Below are 21,043 nucleotides of genomic sequence, written 5' to 3'. Positions count from 1 at the left end.
CTTTCTAAAAACTAAATGGGAGCAGGAGACAAGATGCCAAAAAGGAGGAGTTTGGAAAATCAGCCAAAAAATCTGCTAATCAAGAAACCAGGGTTGACCACATTCAGTTGTGACACTGGATATAAAATCAAAGAGTAATTCTTACCCATGGTTAGCTCCAGATGTTGCTGGATGTGTTATGCACATGTTATGCACATGTCGACTTCCTTCTCTTGTGCAAAATCCAGAAATCTTCTAATAGTTTTGGCAGCCCAACTGGAGCTGTAGTCTGGCTAGCCCCACTAGACTTCCTTTCCAGAATGTCTCTGGAAGGCAACGCATGGGATTTCAGACCTGCTTGTTTGCAGATCCAAATCTTCTGTAATGAAGACCTGAAGCTTGAGGCAAACTGAGTGTATTAGACTCTTGAAACTGCAAAGCTAAACTGAAATTTAACCAATAGCTATAACTAATTGGTTGATTTTGCCATTAACATTAAATATCCATACTGATGTGAGGAATACTGGCATTAAAAGTCCAACACAAAGGGGGGGGGAGAGCAGAATAGGAAAGGCTGCTGTAATATCTTCTCAGAAGTTCAATTGATCCTGTTCCAAAGTAAATCAAATCTAATCAGCACTTTTCTGAAAAATCAAAATGTCCAATCCACTAGTCTACATTGCATGCATTCTGAGAGACAAAACAGCAGCCTTACTATGAATGCTCTAGCTAAAAGCCAGAACAACATTATAATTTTATAGCAGCAGTACTCTTTAAGAGTTAATGTAGTTACATGCTCATCCAAATGATTACGAATCGAAAAGAGAGGATGTTTTCACAAGGCAAAAATGGTTTCTGCAGAGCAGCATAAAAGCTGTGTGGAATAAGCCATAAGAGCGCATAATTTCTCCATAAGTGCTCAGTCAAAGATAGTTCAACACATTTCATTCTGTTAAAAATGGACAGTGCATGTCAGCAGCAGGGAGCTGTTTTTAAGAGCTATGTGAGGATAATAATAGCATTTTAGAGCAAGAAAAGGTTATGTGGTCCATGAAGGTCTTTGCAGCTGCCTAACATGTAGTATTCAAAATACTCAAAATTTCCCAGTTCATTAATACAATTTTACATTCCACTTCAAGAGTGAGATACAGCACAATAGGTGTTTAGGTGAAAGATTTGAGATCTGAAGATAAACTGAAGTATAACAGAAGTACATGTGCTAGGTAGGCATTATCTCAGCATTAGTGTGTTTACTTTGATTTCTGGGGACCTAAGAAAACAAGTAAACAAAAGGGGGGGGAATCCACAAAAATGTCAGATCTTTTGTGCTCTGCAGTAGTCCTCTCAATATGATGCTTTCCATATTGTATGAACTACAATTCCCAACATCCCAGTCAGTTTTCTTGCTTCCCCCTTTGATTAAAAAATCAAAACACAGGAGGCTAGGTTCTTCCTTGATGCAGCCATTATTCCTTTAGATTGTTAAATCAAACAAAGGGCTATATTTAAATAAACCTAATGCTATACTCTTCGACAGTCCCTGAATACCATTTGTTACCCATTATCCTAATTTGTATCTAATGCTAAAATTGATCCTCCTCAAGTATATTTCTGGTTAATGAAACCCTTGCTTTCTTGCCTTGTAAGCCAAGTTGCAATTCTGGTAAATGTCTTTCTGAAGCAGAGTTTTCCAACATTCTTGAATAAGGACTGATCTGCATTTTATTGCACTATGATAAACCCTTAAACTCGATAAACACAACGATAAGCCATTTCTTCCAAGAAATTCTGGGAAACTTTTAGCTGCTCACTAACATAGCCTTTCCCAACTTGATGACCAGCAATTACAGTGGCCCTCAATTCTTACTGAGAAGGTTTAAGTCCAACACATCTGGAGGGCATGAGGTTGGAGAAAGTTGCTCTAATAAATCACTCTTCAAACTCCCCCCTTCCAAGCTTCTCTCCAAGAGGAACAGCATCCCCATCTGGGGCATATCTCAGTGGCAGGTCAAGAGAAATCCCAGAAGAGGCTCAATAGGTTATTGAGTAACAATGGTGTATCAATGGCTTCATTGTTCCTCGCTTCCATTCATCCCATCTGTCATTCAGGGACAACCCTATCTCTCATCCTTACATTATTAAAAGGCATTCTCAAAAGATCTCTTTACAGCCTGCTAGAATTGTCTTTTCAGTATCTCCCAAAGAGATCCCAGAGCTTTATCTTGCAAGCATCTGAGCTGGTTTAGATAATTTGCAAAGAGTTACCTGTGTCTGGTCACTGGCCATGAAGGAAAATTGTGCTATTTTGGCAGCCTGTTTGGAAAAGAGACCAGGTGTGTCTTGCTGTTGGCACAAAGTGCACCTCCTTCTCTTCCTGAATTAAAGCCACTGTTTCTTTACTAACAACTAGGTGGTAAATCCCAATAGTCCTCTTGTGGTACCTACTTGCTGGTGACAATTTTAAATAGTAAATGTGTTCATGTATGGACCTTCCTCCTTTAAAAAAAATTGTTTTGAATTGGGTTAAGCTTTGCAGAGTACCAAGTTTTGCATCAGTAGTACCGATCTTAGTTATACAGCTTTAAACATAGGAGGAAGAAACTGCCTTTTGAAGCCGATGGCTTACTTTTCTTCCAGTCTTCAGCTGCAGTTCAAAATCCACTTTATTCACTGACTTGGATGGGATTCCTGAGGCAGTAAATGAATCATAGGCTTGGGCATCAAAAAAATAACTGGCATGGCTTTTTCAAAGACTTCCCATTCCTTCTCACTTCCTCACTCTTTGTTCAGTTTAGTGCCATATTTTTAAGCTCAGAATATTTAGTAATACATACGTTAATTTTTCCATTTTTAAGCAAAAAATATATCCTTCATGATTTTTGCACTCTGTGTAACCATTTGCCAAAAAATGTTGAGCTTACCACCTCTGCTGTTTATTGCCAATATCTCCTGTTTATTCTTTGCTCTCTGCAGCTAGTTTCTCCAGGGCTGTCTGTACTTCTGCTCTGTACATATTTCAAGACTCTTTCTACAAAGAATCTACAAGGTAACTAATGTACCTCTCATCCAACTGTCAGTGATCACAGTGGACATCTTAACCATGAACTCAGTTCCCCTGGAAATTACCATGTTTCACCTGTTGGAATACCCCCACATTATTGCTAGATAAATTGCAATGCCTAGGAATGCCGCCTTCATCAAGATACAAGGATTGGTTTATGAATTAAGATTGCTAAAAAGTCACATTAGGAGCTGTGAGATCAAGAAAGGATTTTTTCCCCCTGTAGAGCTTTTTTATACATTCTTCCTATACCTTTTTTGATAAATTCAAAACAAGGGGCTAGCCTAGAGGTGATACAGAAAGTGCCTTATGGCTCAGTGTATAAAAGATGAATATATAACAGCCCAGACATTTTGAAGCTAGGCTACAAAGTTATGCCAGACAGTATTTTTGATTTTGGAAAGGGGGGAAAAAATCACAATTAGGGAAAAGATAGAAGGAAGATCATGTTCTGTAGCTAGAAGTTTAAAAAGCTTTGTAAATAAACATTAGTAAGTAAAAGTGTCTAGGTTTCCCATAAAATAATCTGCATACTCATATAGGAAAGAAATAGTAATCATATAGAGGCCTTCAATATAATCGTTGTTAGTGTTTGCATCTGATTCCTGGCTTTATTAATTATTAAGTTGTTAACTAGATATTAATGTACATTATTGCTGTTTTTCTTTAGTTAGTAATACTCTTAAACGATCCAACAGCAAGATTTCTGTGACCAGACAACAAATGGATTTTGCCAGTTGTCCCTTCCTCCTGCAGTCGGCCCATCACTCAATCAATAATGCTGCATTGCACTTGGAAGTTATTCAGAAGAGCAGTCAATAAGGAGGTATAAAGCTTATTGCTATTTTAGTCAGTTTCCTCTGTCTTTATGTCCTTGCATATGGTAAGGAAAGGAAAACATCAGTAAAACAAGAACCCTTCTTCAGGATTAATCTGAATAAAACAATTCTCACTCTGTATGTATGAGAGTTCCAGAAGGACTTTTGTCTCCTGACGTTTCAGCCAGTGTAAACCAATCTTATAAAATTGGTTTCTACCTTATGTGAAGGAAGAGGTTGTCACTCTACCTGTTCTAGACCTCTCTACTTGGAGAGTGAATCATGGGGATGATGGAAGTGATAGTCAAATACCCCAGAAAGTCACCAGGGTTTTTCAAAGGTGTCCCAGGGACATATTTTCTTCTCTTCACCCCCTACCCTGCTTTTTTCCCCACTTTTCAATATCAAGAAGGATGCTGGCAGATTTGCTACCATCGAGTGGTCATCTGGATTTTTTCACCCCAAAATCTGGTACTCCTGGACTATTTGTCATTTCTATTGTGAGAGAAAAGAAATTATAAAATGCATTCAGTATTATGATGCAAACTCATTAAATTAAATTGAAATAAATGTTTCAAAAGTTTTTGATCCAGTGCCATCCAAAATTTGATATATGCCCCACCGGATCAAGCATAGTCCACCATCCAAAAATTCTTGTGCTTTTCCTGCATTAAAACGCTATTATTTTTCGGTGGCTGCTTAAAGCCCTAACTCTATTTATTCAACTACAAATCCCACTAAATTCAATGGGGCTGCAGTACTTAAAGTGTAAGTGACACGGCAGGTTCTGAAGCTAGATGCAAAAGGTGCAGTTGGTCCCATAATAAATTTGGCTTCCTTACTATCTATTGTGTTCATTTCTAGAAATCCCAGGAGTTACCAACTCCCTGGCCTGCTCATAATTCCACAGTTAGGCTTGAAAAATCACAGGCTATGGGATTGTATACCCTCCCACCCAAAGTTGTCTAGAAGGGGGGAAAAGAGGTGGGATAAGAACTACTACAGCATATATACAACCTTTGGGGGGAAAAGGAAGTCTCTTAAGAGTCTGGAATCAAAGGAAAACCATACAGTGTTGCTCAGGAATCCCTGTTAAATCTGATTCTGCAAAAGGGAGGTTTGTAGACTCATCATAAGCATCTGGTCCAGTCTGTATTATCTCTTACTGGCATCCATTTGGCTGCAGAAGATGCACAGGGAACCCCGGCAGGAAGGCAGAAAACCAACCTCGGACCAATCAGGTAACAAAGAAAGACTGTTAGAAAGGAAGAGGAATAGCCTTTGTTTGGTTAAGGCTTTCCTACAATGAAATAAGAAGCCTTCAAGTCTCGGCACAAAGATGCCTAAAAGCTACATGCTGCTTCAGGACTAGCAATTTAAACAGTATAAATAGAAAAACAAGCCTGGGCTAAAACCCTGCCCTACCTAGGAGAAGCCCTGCTGAATATTCAAGAAAACTGCACCACACGTTATTGAAAGATAAATCATGTCAAGAGGGAGCAGACCAAAAATGCTTTCCCAATGACTGGATCCCAGAAGGGATTGTCCATGGCAAAGAATAACAGAGAGAATTACATGGCTTCAACCTGAGTGTGGAATAAGCTTCTGGTTGCTTTTAGGCAAGCTTCAAAGTGCAGAGGTTGACAGAGAAGGCCCTAAACAGGCGGGGACCTGTTATTTCTCCCGTAGAATTAATTCTACCATAAAAGGCAGCCTTAAAAAAAGGCGTTTATCACCTGAGATTCTCCTGTAGGAAAGCATAAGGAAGGAGAGGGGTTTGTTTGTCGGAGGCATCCGGATTAAGGGATGGCCAGACTTGCTTAGTAACAACTCTCACGTCAAGACAGTTTTCCAATAGAGATAGTTTAGATGACAGACAGATACTGTAGATGATAAATGATAGATGATTGACACTGTAGATGATAGACAGACAGACAGACAGATCTGTTTTAACAAATAATGGGATTAATCTAAAGAGTTACATTTGTATCTGCTTTGCTGAAATTTTATGAAGAATATTTAATGGTGTTTTTTGGTCTTTAATTGGGTTTTATTACTCTAATAATATGCCACTCTGATTTTTTATTTTCTTAAATGTATGGTTCTTTCGAAGGGTGGGCTAAAATCTGTTAAGACAAATAAATAATTCACCAGGTAGGAGGTGTTCTTTCTTCCTCCCCCATCAAACAAAGCAACAGCAGATGGGCAGCCTATGATTAGGAAGTGATGGGGCACAGGAACTGCTCTCTCCACATCTCTTTCCTGCTAACAAGGAGGACTACAAATAACTTCTGAGTGATGGAAGGCTTTTTGTAATACTTGGTGGGGAGCAACATTACAGACAAGCTGAGTGGAGGGAAAGTGACGTCAGAAAGCCTTAAAAGCACATGTCTTGGGGCAGACTTTTAATTGTTGATCATTTTAATTCATTTTTAATATTCTTAGTTTTAACTTGGGTTAAACTCCCTAGAGACTTCAGTAGTTAGTGAAGATTAAATAACAACTTTCCCAAAGGAGCACAACATCTAAAATAATTCTATTTTTAGAAATAACAAAATAACACTTAACTAATTCCTGCTTTCCTCTTAAAGTACCAAGTGTGCAAACTTATACATATTTACTCAGAAGTAAATCTTACTGATTTCAGCGGGGATATTCCTCCAGGCCTATGTACAAGGCTCTCAGATTTTCCTGGGACTGAGCCTCACTGGATTTGAAAGGTCTTACGTTTGTGTATATGCAGTTAGATTGTGTCAGGTTCAGCCCAAAGAACTCCAAGAGACCATTCAAATACAGTTCTGTTGCATTTATTAGCTTCAACCTCAAGACAGAAATCTCCCCAGACTGAACCCTAATTCCCAAGCCAGCCACAACACCATGAATTCCTTAGGGGGGTGCCAGCCTCATCTTCTTGATGGGGGCTAAGAACACGCTTATCTCCCTGAGCATGGCCTTCATAAGTCCATTCCATCACAGATTGGGTTGTAATCCTAACAGTGAAAATCGACATACATCTGCTGAAAAGTAAATCTCATTGAATTCACTTTGACATATTCCCAGACAGGGGTATAAAATTGTAAGATCAACCTGAACATGTTCCCTTAGAGATGAGTGTGATTAAAATTGCAGAAAAAATCTGCTTCCTAGTCAATACACTTTTAGTCTATCTTCATTCCACCCAAAGGCATGTGTTTGTATTCACACAACAGTCAATCTTCCATAATTTTAATGGCCTTTCCCAACTTGCACCTAACCACAGCATAAGCATGCCCTTTGTTCTGCTATGCTTCATGGCATCACCTTCATCTTTTCCCCAGCCCATGAGTGAAACGGCCTTAAGACATCCTTGAGTGCAGGGATGTTAAAGAAGAGTTTTCTCCCGTAAGCCCACAGTATCCAAGGCAGCTGCAACTGTGTAAAATCTGTTAAGCTACAGCACCCCTTTTGCAGGAGGCAATCGGGTGATCACTAGGAGGTGGCATCAGAATGGCCCTTATTGGCTTTTTTCAGAGGAATGCCTCTTCCCTTCCAATCTGCTATCATTCTGCTATTGTCTTCCTAAAGAATTGGACCCAGTAGTAAAATGGCGGTTTATCAGATTTTATAAATACTTTAAGTCTATAGCCCTTACTGGAACAGTGGAATGACAGGACCAACTCACCTTCCCGCTCTCTCCTGAACGGAGCACATGGACACCTGCAAGTTGATATTTGTAGCCTACATAAAGAAAGGAAAGGAAAGGGAGAGAAATTCAGAGTAAAAGTGCTGCTTATGACTCAGCTCCTTCCATGATTCTGAGATAGATATATTTATATAAATATTTATTTATTTATTTATTTATTCAATTTTATGACAGAATGGGGTATAGGAGGGAGCCATAATTAGGAGTCTAGAGATGACGGGCAATATCCAGCAGCCAGACCCGCCCATTCCTGTTGCAGGACTCTGACTGATGGATGTTCTTCCCAGCAACTAGCAAGGAACAGAAAAGGGCAGACCACAAAACCAGAAGAATTAACCAATTCCTTGGCCTATCAAAGTCTACACATGCAAATTCAGGACAGCGTCATTTGGCCTTTAATCAGAACAGATGCAATGGAGGCAGCAAATTTCATACCAGTAGAGTTTCTACCTAATCAAGGATGGGTGGAGAGCCATTTCTTCTATTCAGCAGTAGTGCAAGCCCCTTAATTTTGGCTAGATTTATGACTTGGTATCTCTTGCGAGAATATAGGTATTTACTTATTTATTTATTCAATTTGGAGGCCACCCAACTACACAATGACTCTGGGCAGCTTACCAACTGAAAACAGAAAAACAATTATGGAAAAATCTGAAGCATCAGGACAATCATATTCCATATTAAAAGAAAAAGAACATTGACAGGGCTCCACAGCCACTCTACCCCAAGGCCTGGGAGAACAGCAATATTTTTAAAGACTTCCAAACATCATTAGGGTGGGAGCTACATGGATCTCTAGGGGGATATCATGACAGAGGAGCCATACTTCCCAGGTCCCAATATACTGCTGGGGGGGGGGGGGTTCTGGGAGTTGATGGCCACACATCTTAAAGTTGCCAAGTTTGAAAACTCAGTGGAACTGAAGGGAGGAACCTGAAGCACACAATGCTGGATAGTAGCAGATGGACAGAAATCATGGGGGATAGGCAGTCTTTCAGATACCTGTGCCATGAAGGGCTCTACAGGTGACAGCCAGCACCTTGAATTGCACCTGGAAGCTCACCAGCAACCATGCAGTTTGCAAAGCAATGGTATTGCATGAGCATACTCAGACATGTCCACACTGCCTGTGCTGTTGCATTCTGGGCCAGCTGTAGCTTCAAGGGGTCTTCAAGGGCAGCCCCATGTAGAGCACATTGCAATTACCCAGGAGGATCCACTAAACTACATTTACAACAAATCAAGCTTTGTATATTCTGGGAACAAAGCAGTATCTATCAAACATTGATGCAGCTCATATGAATTTAATTCCATGTGCCTTTAAACAAAATATATGAACATTTTAACAGTCAACTGAGTAATAGCTGAATGCACACTGACTGCTGCTATTAAATCTTTTAGAGAGCACTTTAATCCCCCCATTCTTAAATGCAGGGAAAATCTTTAACATAAGGGCATTATAGGCGCTGTTATTGATATACCGCACCAGCGAGACACCTGGCCATGATGCAGTCCCACAAGGGGCTGAGAAGGAGGGCCCAAGGCACACCCATCTAAATTTGAAGGGGGGGAGATAAATCCTAAATAAATCCTAAGCAAATCCATTGAAGACCAAAAAGAAGGCCACAGCTGCCAAGCTAAATTAATTCCTTTTTTAACAGGGATTTTAGCTCTTTAAAGAAAGTTCTGGTCTCTTTCTCCTCTTTACCCCCAATGTTTTCCCACAGAGAGAATAATGCCCCCCCAAGGAGGGGCAAAAAAGTCAAACATGGTGGCCACAACCATGTGATTGAAGCCAGACAACTTTTTTGACCACCCTTCCCCCCACACACACACACCCCTCTGTGCTGCCAGCTGAAATCCACATCCTCACCCTGCAGCGCTACACCCACCCCACGTGGAGAGGCTGTGGCTCCTCTGTGAGAAGTACTTTGCACCTTCTCAGAGGAGCTGTTTGCTGGGTTTTGCCTCGCCCTCTGAAGGAGAAGAGAGGTAGCGGGCTGGCCAAATCGAATCCTGCAGTTGCTGGATATCAGGCGGAAGAGAAGGTTTCAACAAGCAGCCGCGCTTTGCGGCTAACGGGGCTGCTTGCTCCCGCCTGCCGACAGCCACACCAGAAAGCTGCTGCTTCGGGCGCCAGAGGCGGCGGCCTCTCGGGGATTAGCGGCGCGTCAGCGAGAAGGGACGGAGGAAGCGTTCCCTGAACCCCGGGGATTCCTGGCGGAGAGCGGGAAGGGGCCGATTGCCCTTCGGTCACCCAGCAAGCCGCTACTGCGGCCGTGGCGCCCGAGCGACCCACTGCGCGCCCGGCTGCGCTGTTGAGGAACGAACGCCAGCCCGGCCAGGCTCCTCTTCCCAGGATCGCTGGCTGGCGCAAACTCCGACCGATCGCTGGGCGTGTTTTCATCCACTCCGACTGCACCCGACGGAGGCAAACCGCCTAATGCCAAAGAAACCAGCTGTCTGCGCCCCGCAGGTTTTTAGAGTCCGTGACTGTGGGCTAGCCGAGTTTTTTTCTTGGGGGGGTGGAGGAGAGTTGTTTTAGGTAGGCGGGCAGTTTGGTCGACACCTGCCTCCCTGGCTGAACATGCAGTGAGCGATTCCGGGAGAGCAAGAGTCGACCTCCGCTCGGAGGAAACTCCTTACTTTGTGCCGGTCCTCTCTGGGGCCGAGAGAAGAGCCGGTTCTCCGGCACCGGCCGGGGGCAGCGCCTTCGGGGGAGCAGATACGGAAGAGCAGCAGGAGGGAAAGCATCGCCTGGGGACAGACAGAGTTAGTGTGCCAGGTACGTACAGGCTGTGTTCACACGACATACTGAATTATAAATTAATCGATCAGTGCTGGTCTTTCCTGTGGTAGGAATCTGTCCCTGGGATTGCGATTCGTTTACGGTTCCAGTTTGTGCGGCCCCAGAAAAGTGAGTCTATCATAATTCCAAGCGTGTGGTGCAAACGGCGTAATAGAGGATCTGCCAGAATGTGGAAGTCTCCAAGAATGTGGGTCAGTCGCCACCCCCATCATCCTCAGCCTGCCCTGAGGTCTGTTATCTGGAGGTACCGGGAGAGGTAATCTAGTGAGTACGTAGAATGCTTTAGGTGCGCGGAAACCATTTTCACGGACGTGGGGTTGTTTTGCAATTTGCCCCGTGTTAAGCCTAAACAAGCAAAAAGCCAGAGAGAGGTAGATTAGCCTGTCTTTTCTTGAAGAATAGCCGCCTTGTTATATCTGCCGTTATTGGTTTAAATCCGGCTGAGGAGCAGGCGAGGCAGCAGACTAAACCAGCGTAATAAAACGCATCCGAGCAAGGACAATATATGCAGACGCTACAGATATTCAGAGACACGTGAATGGGAACGGTGCAAACCGAATCCTTCCTGTCGAAAAGGTACGGATAGATTCCCTGAGGGGATCAGTACGGTGGACTAGTCTTACTGAAAATGATCTGCCGAAAAGGAAGAGGGCTTTTAAAGAAAAAGAAATGAAAGGCTGCTCTGCGATGCTCCAGCTGGTCCACCTTAAGAGACCTCCCCTTTAAGATGGAAAGCCTTTTTGCAACGAAGCTTATCGCCCGTAGGAGGCGCTGCAGGTCCATGTTTCCTGCCTCCAGCCTGTTAACCGCTCGCGCTTGAGAGAGAGGCGATTCGCAATCCCAGTCGGAGGGGGAGTTGGAAAGGAAATCAAGAACACGCCTGCTCTTCTCCCGGGCTGCATCGTAAGGCCAAAAACTGAGGGTCTAGACGTGTCTCCCTTTAACCTGGGGCTGTGAACCGGCATGCTGGAAAGCAAGGGAGTGAGGGCCCAGACTCTGTGAGGAGGGAACCTTTCCCACCAAGTGGGAAAGTACAAATTCGAGGACACTAAATTGGATCTGTAGTTTTGTTCCCTGTTGTCTGTGGTTTTCTAAACCACCTGTTAGGACCGCTTCCAAACTGGCTGGCTGGGAATTCCAGGAGCTGGAAGGAAGGGAAGGCGACCCCCACTTCTGCCCCCTCATTCAACCCAATTTCTGCATTAAGAATTCCTCAAACCAGATCTTTGCCATTTTTCAGTTTGTGTCACTACAAGGCAATTCCCCTGATTATATCTTATTTCCGCTGTATTGCAACTGAGTCAAGCTTGGGGGGGGATTAAAAATAACCCCTGATCGTTTAAGTGTAGCTTCCGTTTATCTGAGTAAGAAAAATTAAACACCGACCGTCAACTGTAATCCACTTGGAGTAACAAAATTTGCGGATTCAGTGAAGCCTTATTTCAAGAAAGTGTGGCTTGGATCGGGCCGCATACTCAACTTTGCTTCCAGATTTCCCCAAACCTCAATTCTTTATCTGGCCCGTATACAAGTTACTTGAAGGAAAGCTTGGTGTGCAATGAGCGGGTTCAAAATCAAAGTCTCAAGAGATGAACAAGTCTTCCCAAAAACATTTGCACCCAGGCATGTCTGTGGAGAAGGAAATCCAACCAGAACAATGGGGCTTACTCCTTCATAAGGTGTGTAGGACCCCAATAAAGCTCACCTCTAATAAATCCTTTTTTTTTTCTTTTTTTTTTGCATACTAGATCCCATAGCCCTGCAGGATCGCAGACTTAAAGTCCTGGCCTTCGAGTCCCTTTCTTTCAGTTCCAGCTCGGGTGATTATTCCTAGCCGACCTTGTTGGCTCTTAAAAGAAAAGAAAATAAGCTGAATTGCAGGAATGTCCCCAGGGTATGATTGGTCAAAAAAGTCATGATGGCAGACGGTGTGACTGAACTTCTGCCTGTTTTTGAGGGGCGTGGTATAATCTGCTAGTCCCAAATAGCAGATAGAAATGTCAGGATCGCCAGTTGAGAAGCTGGGGGTGGGGGGGATCCCAAGGGAGCCAGAGGGGCAAACCCCTCCGCTTTGGGGGAGGGAACCCACATAGCTCTGTATTCATCAAGTGGGTTGAAAGCGCGATTTCCTTTATTCAGCCTTCCCCACTTGGCACCGCTCAGAAGAACTGATTACAGCTCCCTCGCTCTCCAGCCAGCCCAATGGGAGCTGAAGTCCCATGCGGGCTGAGGGAGCAAAGGCCGGGAATCCAGTTGGGGAAAGCGGCTTTCTCTCTCCCCTCACGAACCTGCACAAAATGGCTGTGGCATTCGGCACCCCCTGCTTTCCTCCCTGAGGAAGCAGGGCACGTTTTCCTGGGCCGGGGGGAGAAAACGTCCCCCACAGTTGGCGTCCTGCCTCTGCTTCGGCGGTCACGCCAGCAAGACTTGGGGCCCAGCCAGGTTTGGAGCCCGGGGTAGCGGGAGAGAAAAGAGCCCCCTACCTGCTGTCTGGAAGACAACGAAGGAGCCTCTTAACTGGGAGCAGAGGACCTCTGCTTCTTGCGCTGGAAATTGGATTCCCCACCATCCTCCCGTTGATTTAAAACGGATTGGCGGAGCCGGGGTTGGGGGCCAGCTTTTGGAGCCCAGGTGAACTTTAGGAGTGAGCAACTGCAGGCCAGCAACCACGGAGGGGAGGGGGAGTTGCTGCAGTTCCTCGAGGAGTAGCGGCGGAGTTGTGGGAATGGGGGGAGCACGGGTGCATGCCAGTGTGGGCTCCAGCAGAGGTCTCCCAAGGGCGATCTTGCAAGGGGCCAAATTCCTGCCCCGTGGGAGCTTCCGACTAGAATCACTCCGTCTGGGGAAAAGAAGGAAACAGCAACTGGGACGGGAGGGAGGCATGGAAGAGGCCAGGGTGGCTTTCGCTCAGTCCCCCTTCAGAGCCCAAGCCGAAGCTCCAGGCCCCTCGGGCAAGTGAGTATCCTTAGTATCCTTCGTTGGGGCCCACCAGAAAGTCAACCCAGCCAGATTGTCCTGCCGGCTTCCCTTCCAGGGATTCGAGCAATTCCCTTGGTATTGCGCCAAGCCTCTGAACCGGAGTGCCTTTCCCTTCCCGGGGCCCAGAAAGGCAAGAGGCGCAGCCCCGAGAACCAGCCTGCTACCCACGGGGACTGGGGGGGGGGGAGGAGAGAGAGGGAGATCGTGGCTGTCTTTCCAAGGCTGAATAAAAGAGTCTTAGTTTCTCCATTGATTCAGAACACAATTACGTGATGTGGGCGGGGGAGAGAAAAGAGAAGAAGCTCAGATGGAGAGATTCCAATAATCTGCACTTTCCTGTGATATGACCTCTATTTATGCATTTTTCCCGGGGCGGGGAGATGGCTGACCACTAAGAAGCAGCATTCATTGAAAATAAAATTCTCCAAATGCAGGATATCTGAAGAGATTTGGGTTCCTCGCTGCCAGCGCTGGATTCAAATGTGTGGGGCTGGGGCGGGGGAGGCATCTGATTTCTGAAGTGGCTGTGTTTGTATTCGCTCACCAGCCGCCCCAGCCCTGAATGGTTCCCAGTGCAGTCTCCGTCTGCTCCGCAGTGAGCCCCATTGAATTCAGCCGGCTTATTTCTCGTTCTTTCTCTCACACCCTCACCATCACTGTTGATAGCGCCCTGGCGTGGTTGTTTTAAGCCCGAATGGACATTTTGAAACACCCTTCCTCATGCCTGTGCCCTTGTGGGAGACTAGCTGTCCATCTCCTGCCAAGAAAACTCAGGAGGGACCAGCGTGAGGCTCCTCAGCTCTGGCTGGCTCGTTGGGGAACATAGTCCTGGAGCTACAGGCACAGAGCAGTTCTAGCGGCAAGCATCGGCCGCGGCCGCCGCCTCCTCTCCCCAGTCTCCAGCCCTCGAGCTCCACAGTGGGAGAAGAGCGCGACCCCAAAAGAGCTCGGGAGGCGCCTTTGCAGGTCCTCTTCCCCAGGACGCCTAGACAGCTTTCTGACCCTGCTGCAAAAACGCCTTCTTTTCCTCTTCCCTTTACAAATGGTCCACCTCAGGGTCTGTTCTTGGGTCACCTAGATTGCTTCCTGATCAACTGAAAGGGGTGTCATTTTTCTTCTGACTCCCTCCCATCCGTGGCGGTTTGCTAAGAGGCAAATTCCTCACAGGTGATGGGGGTTCAGGGTAGAAAGAGGTATAATTTTCATAGATTCAGTTGCCCTGCTCAAGATGGGGGGGTGGGGGAGAGGGAGGATCCTAGATCCAGCCTTGGCTACTCTGCCATCCCTGATCATTTGCCCAGGGCAGAATGCCGGTAAAGGGATTTTGTTCATCCAGAGGACAATGAGTCCCTGAGGACTACTCAAGCACGACATTGGATGGTGGAGTGGTTCCAAGAATTTTAGCAAGGAAACTTGATCTCTGAGTCAGACTCTGGCATCAGGAGCTGCCAGACGCGGGGTCTCTGCCTTTTTACCCCTTCCTTCTTCCACCCCGAAGCAGAGCCCACTTCTTTGATTCTCGCTCAGTGGAGATATGGACTTTTCCTTTGCGCCCCGGTGTCCCATCACCCAGCTGGCCACTGAGCCTCAGCACCGTTTCTCTGCCGGGCAGCATAAGGCTGCCAGAACTGGCATCACCACCTCCCCTTTCCTGGTGCTGGACTTCATCCCTGGGAGCTCCAGAGAGGAATATCCCTGACAGCGAGCACGGCGGGCCATAAATCCCTCCACGCCTTAATTTGTCCAGCAGGAGGGGCGCAGATTTACTTCCAGATGAAAGGAGGTTCCTCCCAAAGGCCTGCTCTCCCTGCCCCGACCTTCGGATCTGTCACTAGAAGAGGCGATGGAGGAACACTGCGCGTGTGTGTGCACGCACACACCCGCCCTGGCTTGGTTGCGGATTAGTGCGCGTCCTTCTCCACACACCTGCCCCACGGTGTTTGGCCGAGATCGAAGCTGTGCAAAACGGTGCTGCCTGACCCCACCCCGGCCCACCTTAAGCAAAATGGACAGCGGCCTGATCCCTTTCAGGTTGCTGCAGGCCACCCCTTTGGCTGCCCCCTCCATCCCTCTCTTCGTGCGTTTGGGGTCTCGCCAAGGGCCTTCAAAATATCCAGATAGCAAGCGCAGCACAATATCTCGAACTGAGCCACCAGAAATGTAGAGAGCAAGTTTTCCCAGAATGGTGACTTTTTCCCTTGGCCCTCCTGGAAGGTCTGGTCATTCTCTTACCCCTTGGATGCCCCCTCCCTGAACCCACCAGGAGATCTCCCATTCCACACACTGCTCTTCCGCAGAGGCCTTGAGCACCAGAGGACACTTCAGCGGGATTTTTTCAGCAGCAACTAAGGTAGAGTTTGCCGTCTTTGCAGCCCGCGGTGAAGAAAGCAAATGCTTCCAGCCCATTTCAATACCTCACACCGTATTTTCAGACAGTAACATCCACTCCAAACCCACATCCAGATTTCAAACCCAGTGAGTCCAGCAGTCTCAATTACTGAAGGGCTTAAATTTTGTAAGTGACCTTGTTCCATTTCAAAATCATCAAGTAAAGGTGTTCAGGACTTCAGGTCTTACACTATCTTTCAGGCTTATATGCAAAAGTAAGGCCTTAGCCTGGCTAATTTGCTCTTGAAATCATCAGATTTTTGTTGTGTCTGTAACGTGACTGTAGTTTCTGATTTTTGTACAAAATGCCCATTTGGATGGATGGATGGATGGAAGGGAGGGAGGGAGGGAGGGAGGGGTTGAAAAATGTTATTTAATATTTAACTGAACTCCCCCACCCCAGTCAACTTTAATTTTTCACAAGACTGCAAAGGGAAGTTCGCAAGATAGTAATATCTTGTTCATTTCAGATTTCTGAAGCAAGCTTCCTCTCCAAGCTAAGACGCACACCCGTTCCAATCCGCAAAGGTCTTCATTTCACTAATGTCCAGAGTTTGTTGTTGGTTGCCAAGTCCTATTAATTGGTGAGTAGGGGAGGAAGAAAGATCAGGAAACAGTTTTCCTCTTTTCTTATCCTGAAGTAAACATTGGAATGTCAGGTTGGTTTTACCATTAAATCAATCTTTATTCTTACCCATCCTCAACTGCTCAGTGTTTTCTTTAATAATGGAAATCTCTTTCACAATACAATAAGCAATTTTCCTCCCTCCAGCCCACTTTGAAAACTTTGAATTGGGGGGACATGATCCAGCCTGAAATACACACTTTTCATTCCCATCTGTTTAGGCAGGCAAGCTACATATGTGCTTAAACGCTTGCAGTACTCAACTTTGTAGGCAGAGATTCAGAACATCAAAGTGATTGACTTTCGGAGCTTTTTTATGATCAAATCAATGCAGCTGAAAAGTGCTTACCTTCTCTGGAATAAAACTTGACTTTTCACTTTGCTGATTATGGATCCTGCCTGTGCACCCCAGAACTCTGCTAGAATTGGATGAATTTTTATTCAGCCCAGCAGTCTTCTGGGGATCCCTTTATACACTAACTTGTGAATTAATTAATCTGCTTTGAAATGCAGTAAGCCAGATCGTCTGCATTTTGGACTCCTCCTTTGAATGGCTCCCTGCTTTCTCCTCCCCCCCAAAAAGTATTTCCTTGAGGACCTCAGGGTGGTCCCAGCGTATTGGATGAAAGAATAACAACTGAGGCTGCAACCTTATACAGCAGTCCCACCTCATAAGTTTCTTTCAAGGTTGGATTACAGCAGCACCAAAGGGAGGGGGAAAATTGCCTTAACAACAGCACAACTATTCAGTTTCTCACACACAGTTCCTTCAGCATGAGTTTGCTTAACCCTAGTTTCTTGAAGAAACCACGATAGGCAGGATGGTCTAGCCCACTAAGCCACAAACAAGCAAACTATCTTTTGGCTAAGCTGCTTGTGCAAGAGGAGCTGGCAAATTCACTGCATCATCATCTTCCTCCTCCTTGCTCCTTTTCGGTCTCTCTATTAGAAGCCCCACCCGCTTCCTTTCTCCCCGGGCCGGTGACAAGCCTGGGGCCCGGCCCTGCCCACCACCGGCTGCGCTGAAGACCTGTCCCTCCCGTGCTTCCTTCTGCCTGGATCCGGGCTTCGTTTTGCCCCACTGGCCGCACTCGGATCGCCCAGACAGGTGAAGTCAGGGGCGGGAAGGCCCGGCCCGGGCCCGCCTCGGGCCCGCCTCGCTCTGGCGGCCTTTCACAAAGGCAACGGGCCTCGTTCGCCCAGGACGCCGGGAGTGACCGGCTTGCCTAAGCAGGGCCGCAGCCGCCCCTCCGCGCACACGTCCCCACTCTCCCGGCCCGCTGGCCAGCGAAGGAGGCCACAGAGAGGGCAGCGAGGGAGACTGCGATTACGAGCCCCCGGCCCCAGCTCAGGCACTTAATCCAGGCCTGATAAGGAGACCTCTTATGGAGATAAAAGCCCGGAGGGAGCAGAGAGAAAGGTCTATAAAGGATGAACTCCCGGCTGCAGCACCGAAGGAGGGAGCCGACCCGAGTCCAAGAAGAAGGTCGCCAAAGCTGCCGCTTCCCTGCCGAGGTGGGGCTTGGGGGGAACTGGGACCCCAGGAAGCCGTGCTCGTCCTCTGCAAGGGGTTCGTTCTTTCTAAGCGGGGGCTCAGTTGCAGATGTGGAGGGGTTGCTCCGGATGCTTTATAGATGGTCCAGCTGTAATTGCTGCATTGCCACCCCTCCTGCTGGCATTTTAAAATTAGAAGATAAGGACTGGTAAAGGGAAAAAAATAGCTAGAAGAAGAGAAGGAGTGGCTGTTAATTAATTCTGTATATAAACAGAAATTCCAGAATGACTTCAGTTCCCATCACTTCCTAGCCAGTATGCCAATAGCACGGTATTATGAAAACTGCAGTCCAAAACATCTGAAGAGCAGCAGGTGCCCTAATGTCTAACTGGACTTTACACCAGGTAATGATAAAACCATTCCCATCCTCTTCCATAGCTTTTTCCCAGCCTGAATCTTCCAGGTCTGTTATGCTACAAATCCCATCATCCCCCACCAGGGTGCTACCTGGGGAAACGATGGGAGGGCACTGAGTTGGTGGCGCTTGCCACAAAATGGGATTGTCAAGGTATTGGAAATGTTTTCCTTGAATTCTCAGGAAACTTTATGCAACTGTGTAAGGTATGCTGAGGGCATTTTCCTCCCAAATGGGAGAAAGATAAGAATCTGGTTTGCCTCACATGTGAGCTGAATTCAGGCTAAGATTGTATCCTTGACTTGGGCCAGCTTGGCCCTTGTTTATTAATCGGTAGATACTATCAGTGATTAATTGTGCTATAACTGCTTTTGCCTATTTATTTAAACAATTTACTGTGACTCCAGGCAACAAATGAGAAATTAAATCAGAAAACAACAGAACAACACAACCCAAAAGAACCCAACACAATTCTTTAAAAAAGAAATTTCACTCACAAACCTTTGATCTAGGACCCTGCAGAAGTGCTGGGATTACAACTCTTAGAATTCTCAAGCAGCAAGGCTGGTTTAATATATGGGCATGAAGACCTGTTGAGTCAGAATGAGGTTGATTTTCATATAATATATTATCTAATAAATAGAGACAAAAACACATTACTTATAAAGTGATATATTAAAATTAACATTGTAATTGTAATTTCCATAGATTCTGCCTATATTCATTGGAGAAAATGTTATATGATTTGTGTTTATATCAACTTGCTTTACGTTAATTTGCTTTGTTAACTCATCATCTTGTGGGCCAGCACTAGTAAATATTAGAAAATAACAGGATGGCTGAGTGTTGTAATTTCATAGATAAAGAGATAGATTTAAGCATCTTATAGCAATAATTAAGAATAATTTTTTTAAGCAAGAAAATTTGTTGTCTTATGAATCTGATTGTTTATTATTGGTTACTCAGTGGTTTAAAAAGTAAAGCTATTTGCATATTAGCACAGGAGAAAAAATAGGATCCTTTCACAGTCTTGTTTACATTTAGGTAGGTGTGTTATTTCTTCATAACTTTATGTAATGTTTAACTTTTTTCTGTTCATTTTTGTATTAAATAAAAGGAAAACATTTTAAGTCTGATTATCTTCAGTATGCTTTATTTTTGAGTAGATATTAGATTGCCTTTTTTAAAAAAATGCATCTAGTTGGCTTGCCTCTGCTAAAATTGTGGTGCTAATTAAATGTGTATAATATGAATTAGTTATCTTTTAAAACAGTTAATTTTCTTTGTAGTATTTGTACATCAGGGTAGATTAAGGTTTAAATCTCCTGATCTTTCAAATAAATGTGCCTGAAAACAGAACAGTAATAAGGGATTGGTGGGACCTGCATTACAGTGAGTAATTGTATGAATACCTGACTACTGTTTGCCTCCCTACTCTTTCTCTGTCCAAACCTGCTGCTCTTCCTCTTGTTCTGAAGAGCTTCAGAGCCTGAAAAAACCCATTAATAGGTTGGGGATTCAACATGATCGCACTAAACATTTGGCCACAGTGCTCTGCACACATTCCAGAAGTTATAACAGGACTTTTGAGCATGTGCACAAAAATTTTGCTTTTAAATAATGCTAATTCATAGTGACCAAGGCCATCTGTGGCTAGGCACAAACAGTTACAGCTAGGATTCAAAGGTGGCCTGTCTTTGGTTCCTATTCTCTAGGAAAGACCAGTGGGCCTGAGTGCCTCAGAGACAGCTTGGAAACAGGAGATGAACTGAACTGAAGGCTCTTGCTGTGCTCTCACCAAGGGTTTTTGTCTTACTGTAGAAGCTAACATGGCTGGGTTTTTTTAAAGTCAGGATTGTTTGCATGTGCGTTTTCTCCTTAAGAAACTATAAGACTCTGTCAGTGTGGCTGGCTGGGGAATTCTGGGAGTTGAAGTCCACACATCTTCAAGTGGCCAAGGTTGAGGAACACTGTTGTAACAGACTGCCATGCCTCTGAAAATATCCCTAATAAGTATCATAATATTTTATTCCCATCCCATTTTCTCTTTTAAAAATCCACAAAACAGCACAGAAGTGCAAACAGTAAACTCAACATTAGTCAAAACAAGGGAATCCTTCTGGGTGTGGAATGTCAGTTTTGCTTGATTTATGTAAGTTGTTTCAGAGACTTGAACTGTAACTTGGGGGGGGGAATCAGAGGCAGATATGGCCATCTTCAAGGATGATGTGAATAACTGAACTGCAGCATATTTCTGAACAAGTAAAGATGAGCCAAGAGGATCCTCCAAAGGAAAAAGACACACACAGAGACGCTCACCCTCAGACAAATCAGGACAGAGACTAGTGCCCAGGCAGAGCTGCAGAACATCTGTCATTGCCCCAGGTGCACATAGTGCCCAACACAATTTGCCAAGGCAGCCACTTGGTCTGCCCATGGACCAAATCTTTCCTGTCCTGAAGAAAGTCTATCCTTAGGCTGAGCAATTTCTACAGCCATCTAGCCAGGGAGAAAACACCAGGATGGCAATAGTCCTGGTACCTTTTAGACAAATTATTCAAATTAAGTATTTGTAACAGAAGGGCCGCCATGAATTTACTGGTAGATTGCAACCCACTTCTGCTCCCTCTGGCTCAGTTGATCAAAGCCTCATTTTCCCCCCCAAATCATCTGAAGTGGAGAACAGGAAGCACCATGGTATCACCAGATGCTTTGCACTACAATTCACAATACCCCTGACCCTTGGTTATACTTCCTGAGGCTTGTGGGACTTAAGGTCCATCTGAGACTCA

Source organism: Python bivittatus, unplaced genomic scaffold (genome assembly GCF_059951505.1).
Source record: "Python bivittatus isolate LINGU-HERP-01145 unplaced genomic scaffold, Pbiv_v1 ctg000610_np1212, whole genome shotgun sequence".
NCBI lineage: Eukaryota > Metazoa > Chordata > Lepidosauria > Squamata > Pythonidae > Python > Python bivittatus.
The sequence above is the reverse complement of the archived record's forward strand: the minus strand, read 5'-3'. Positions refer to the sequence as shown.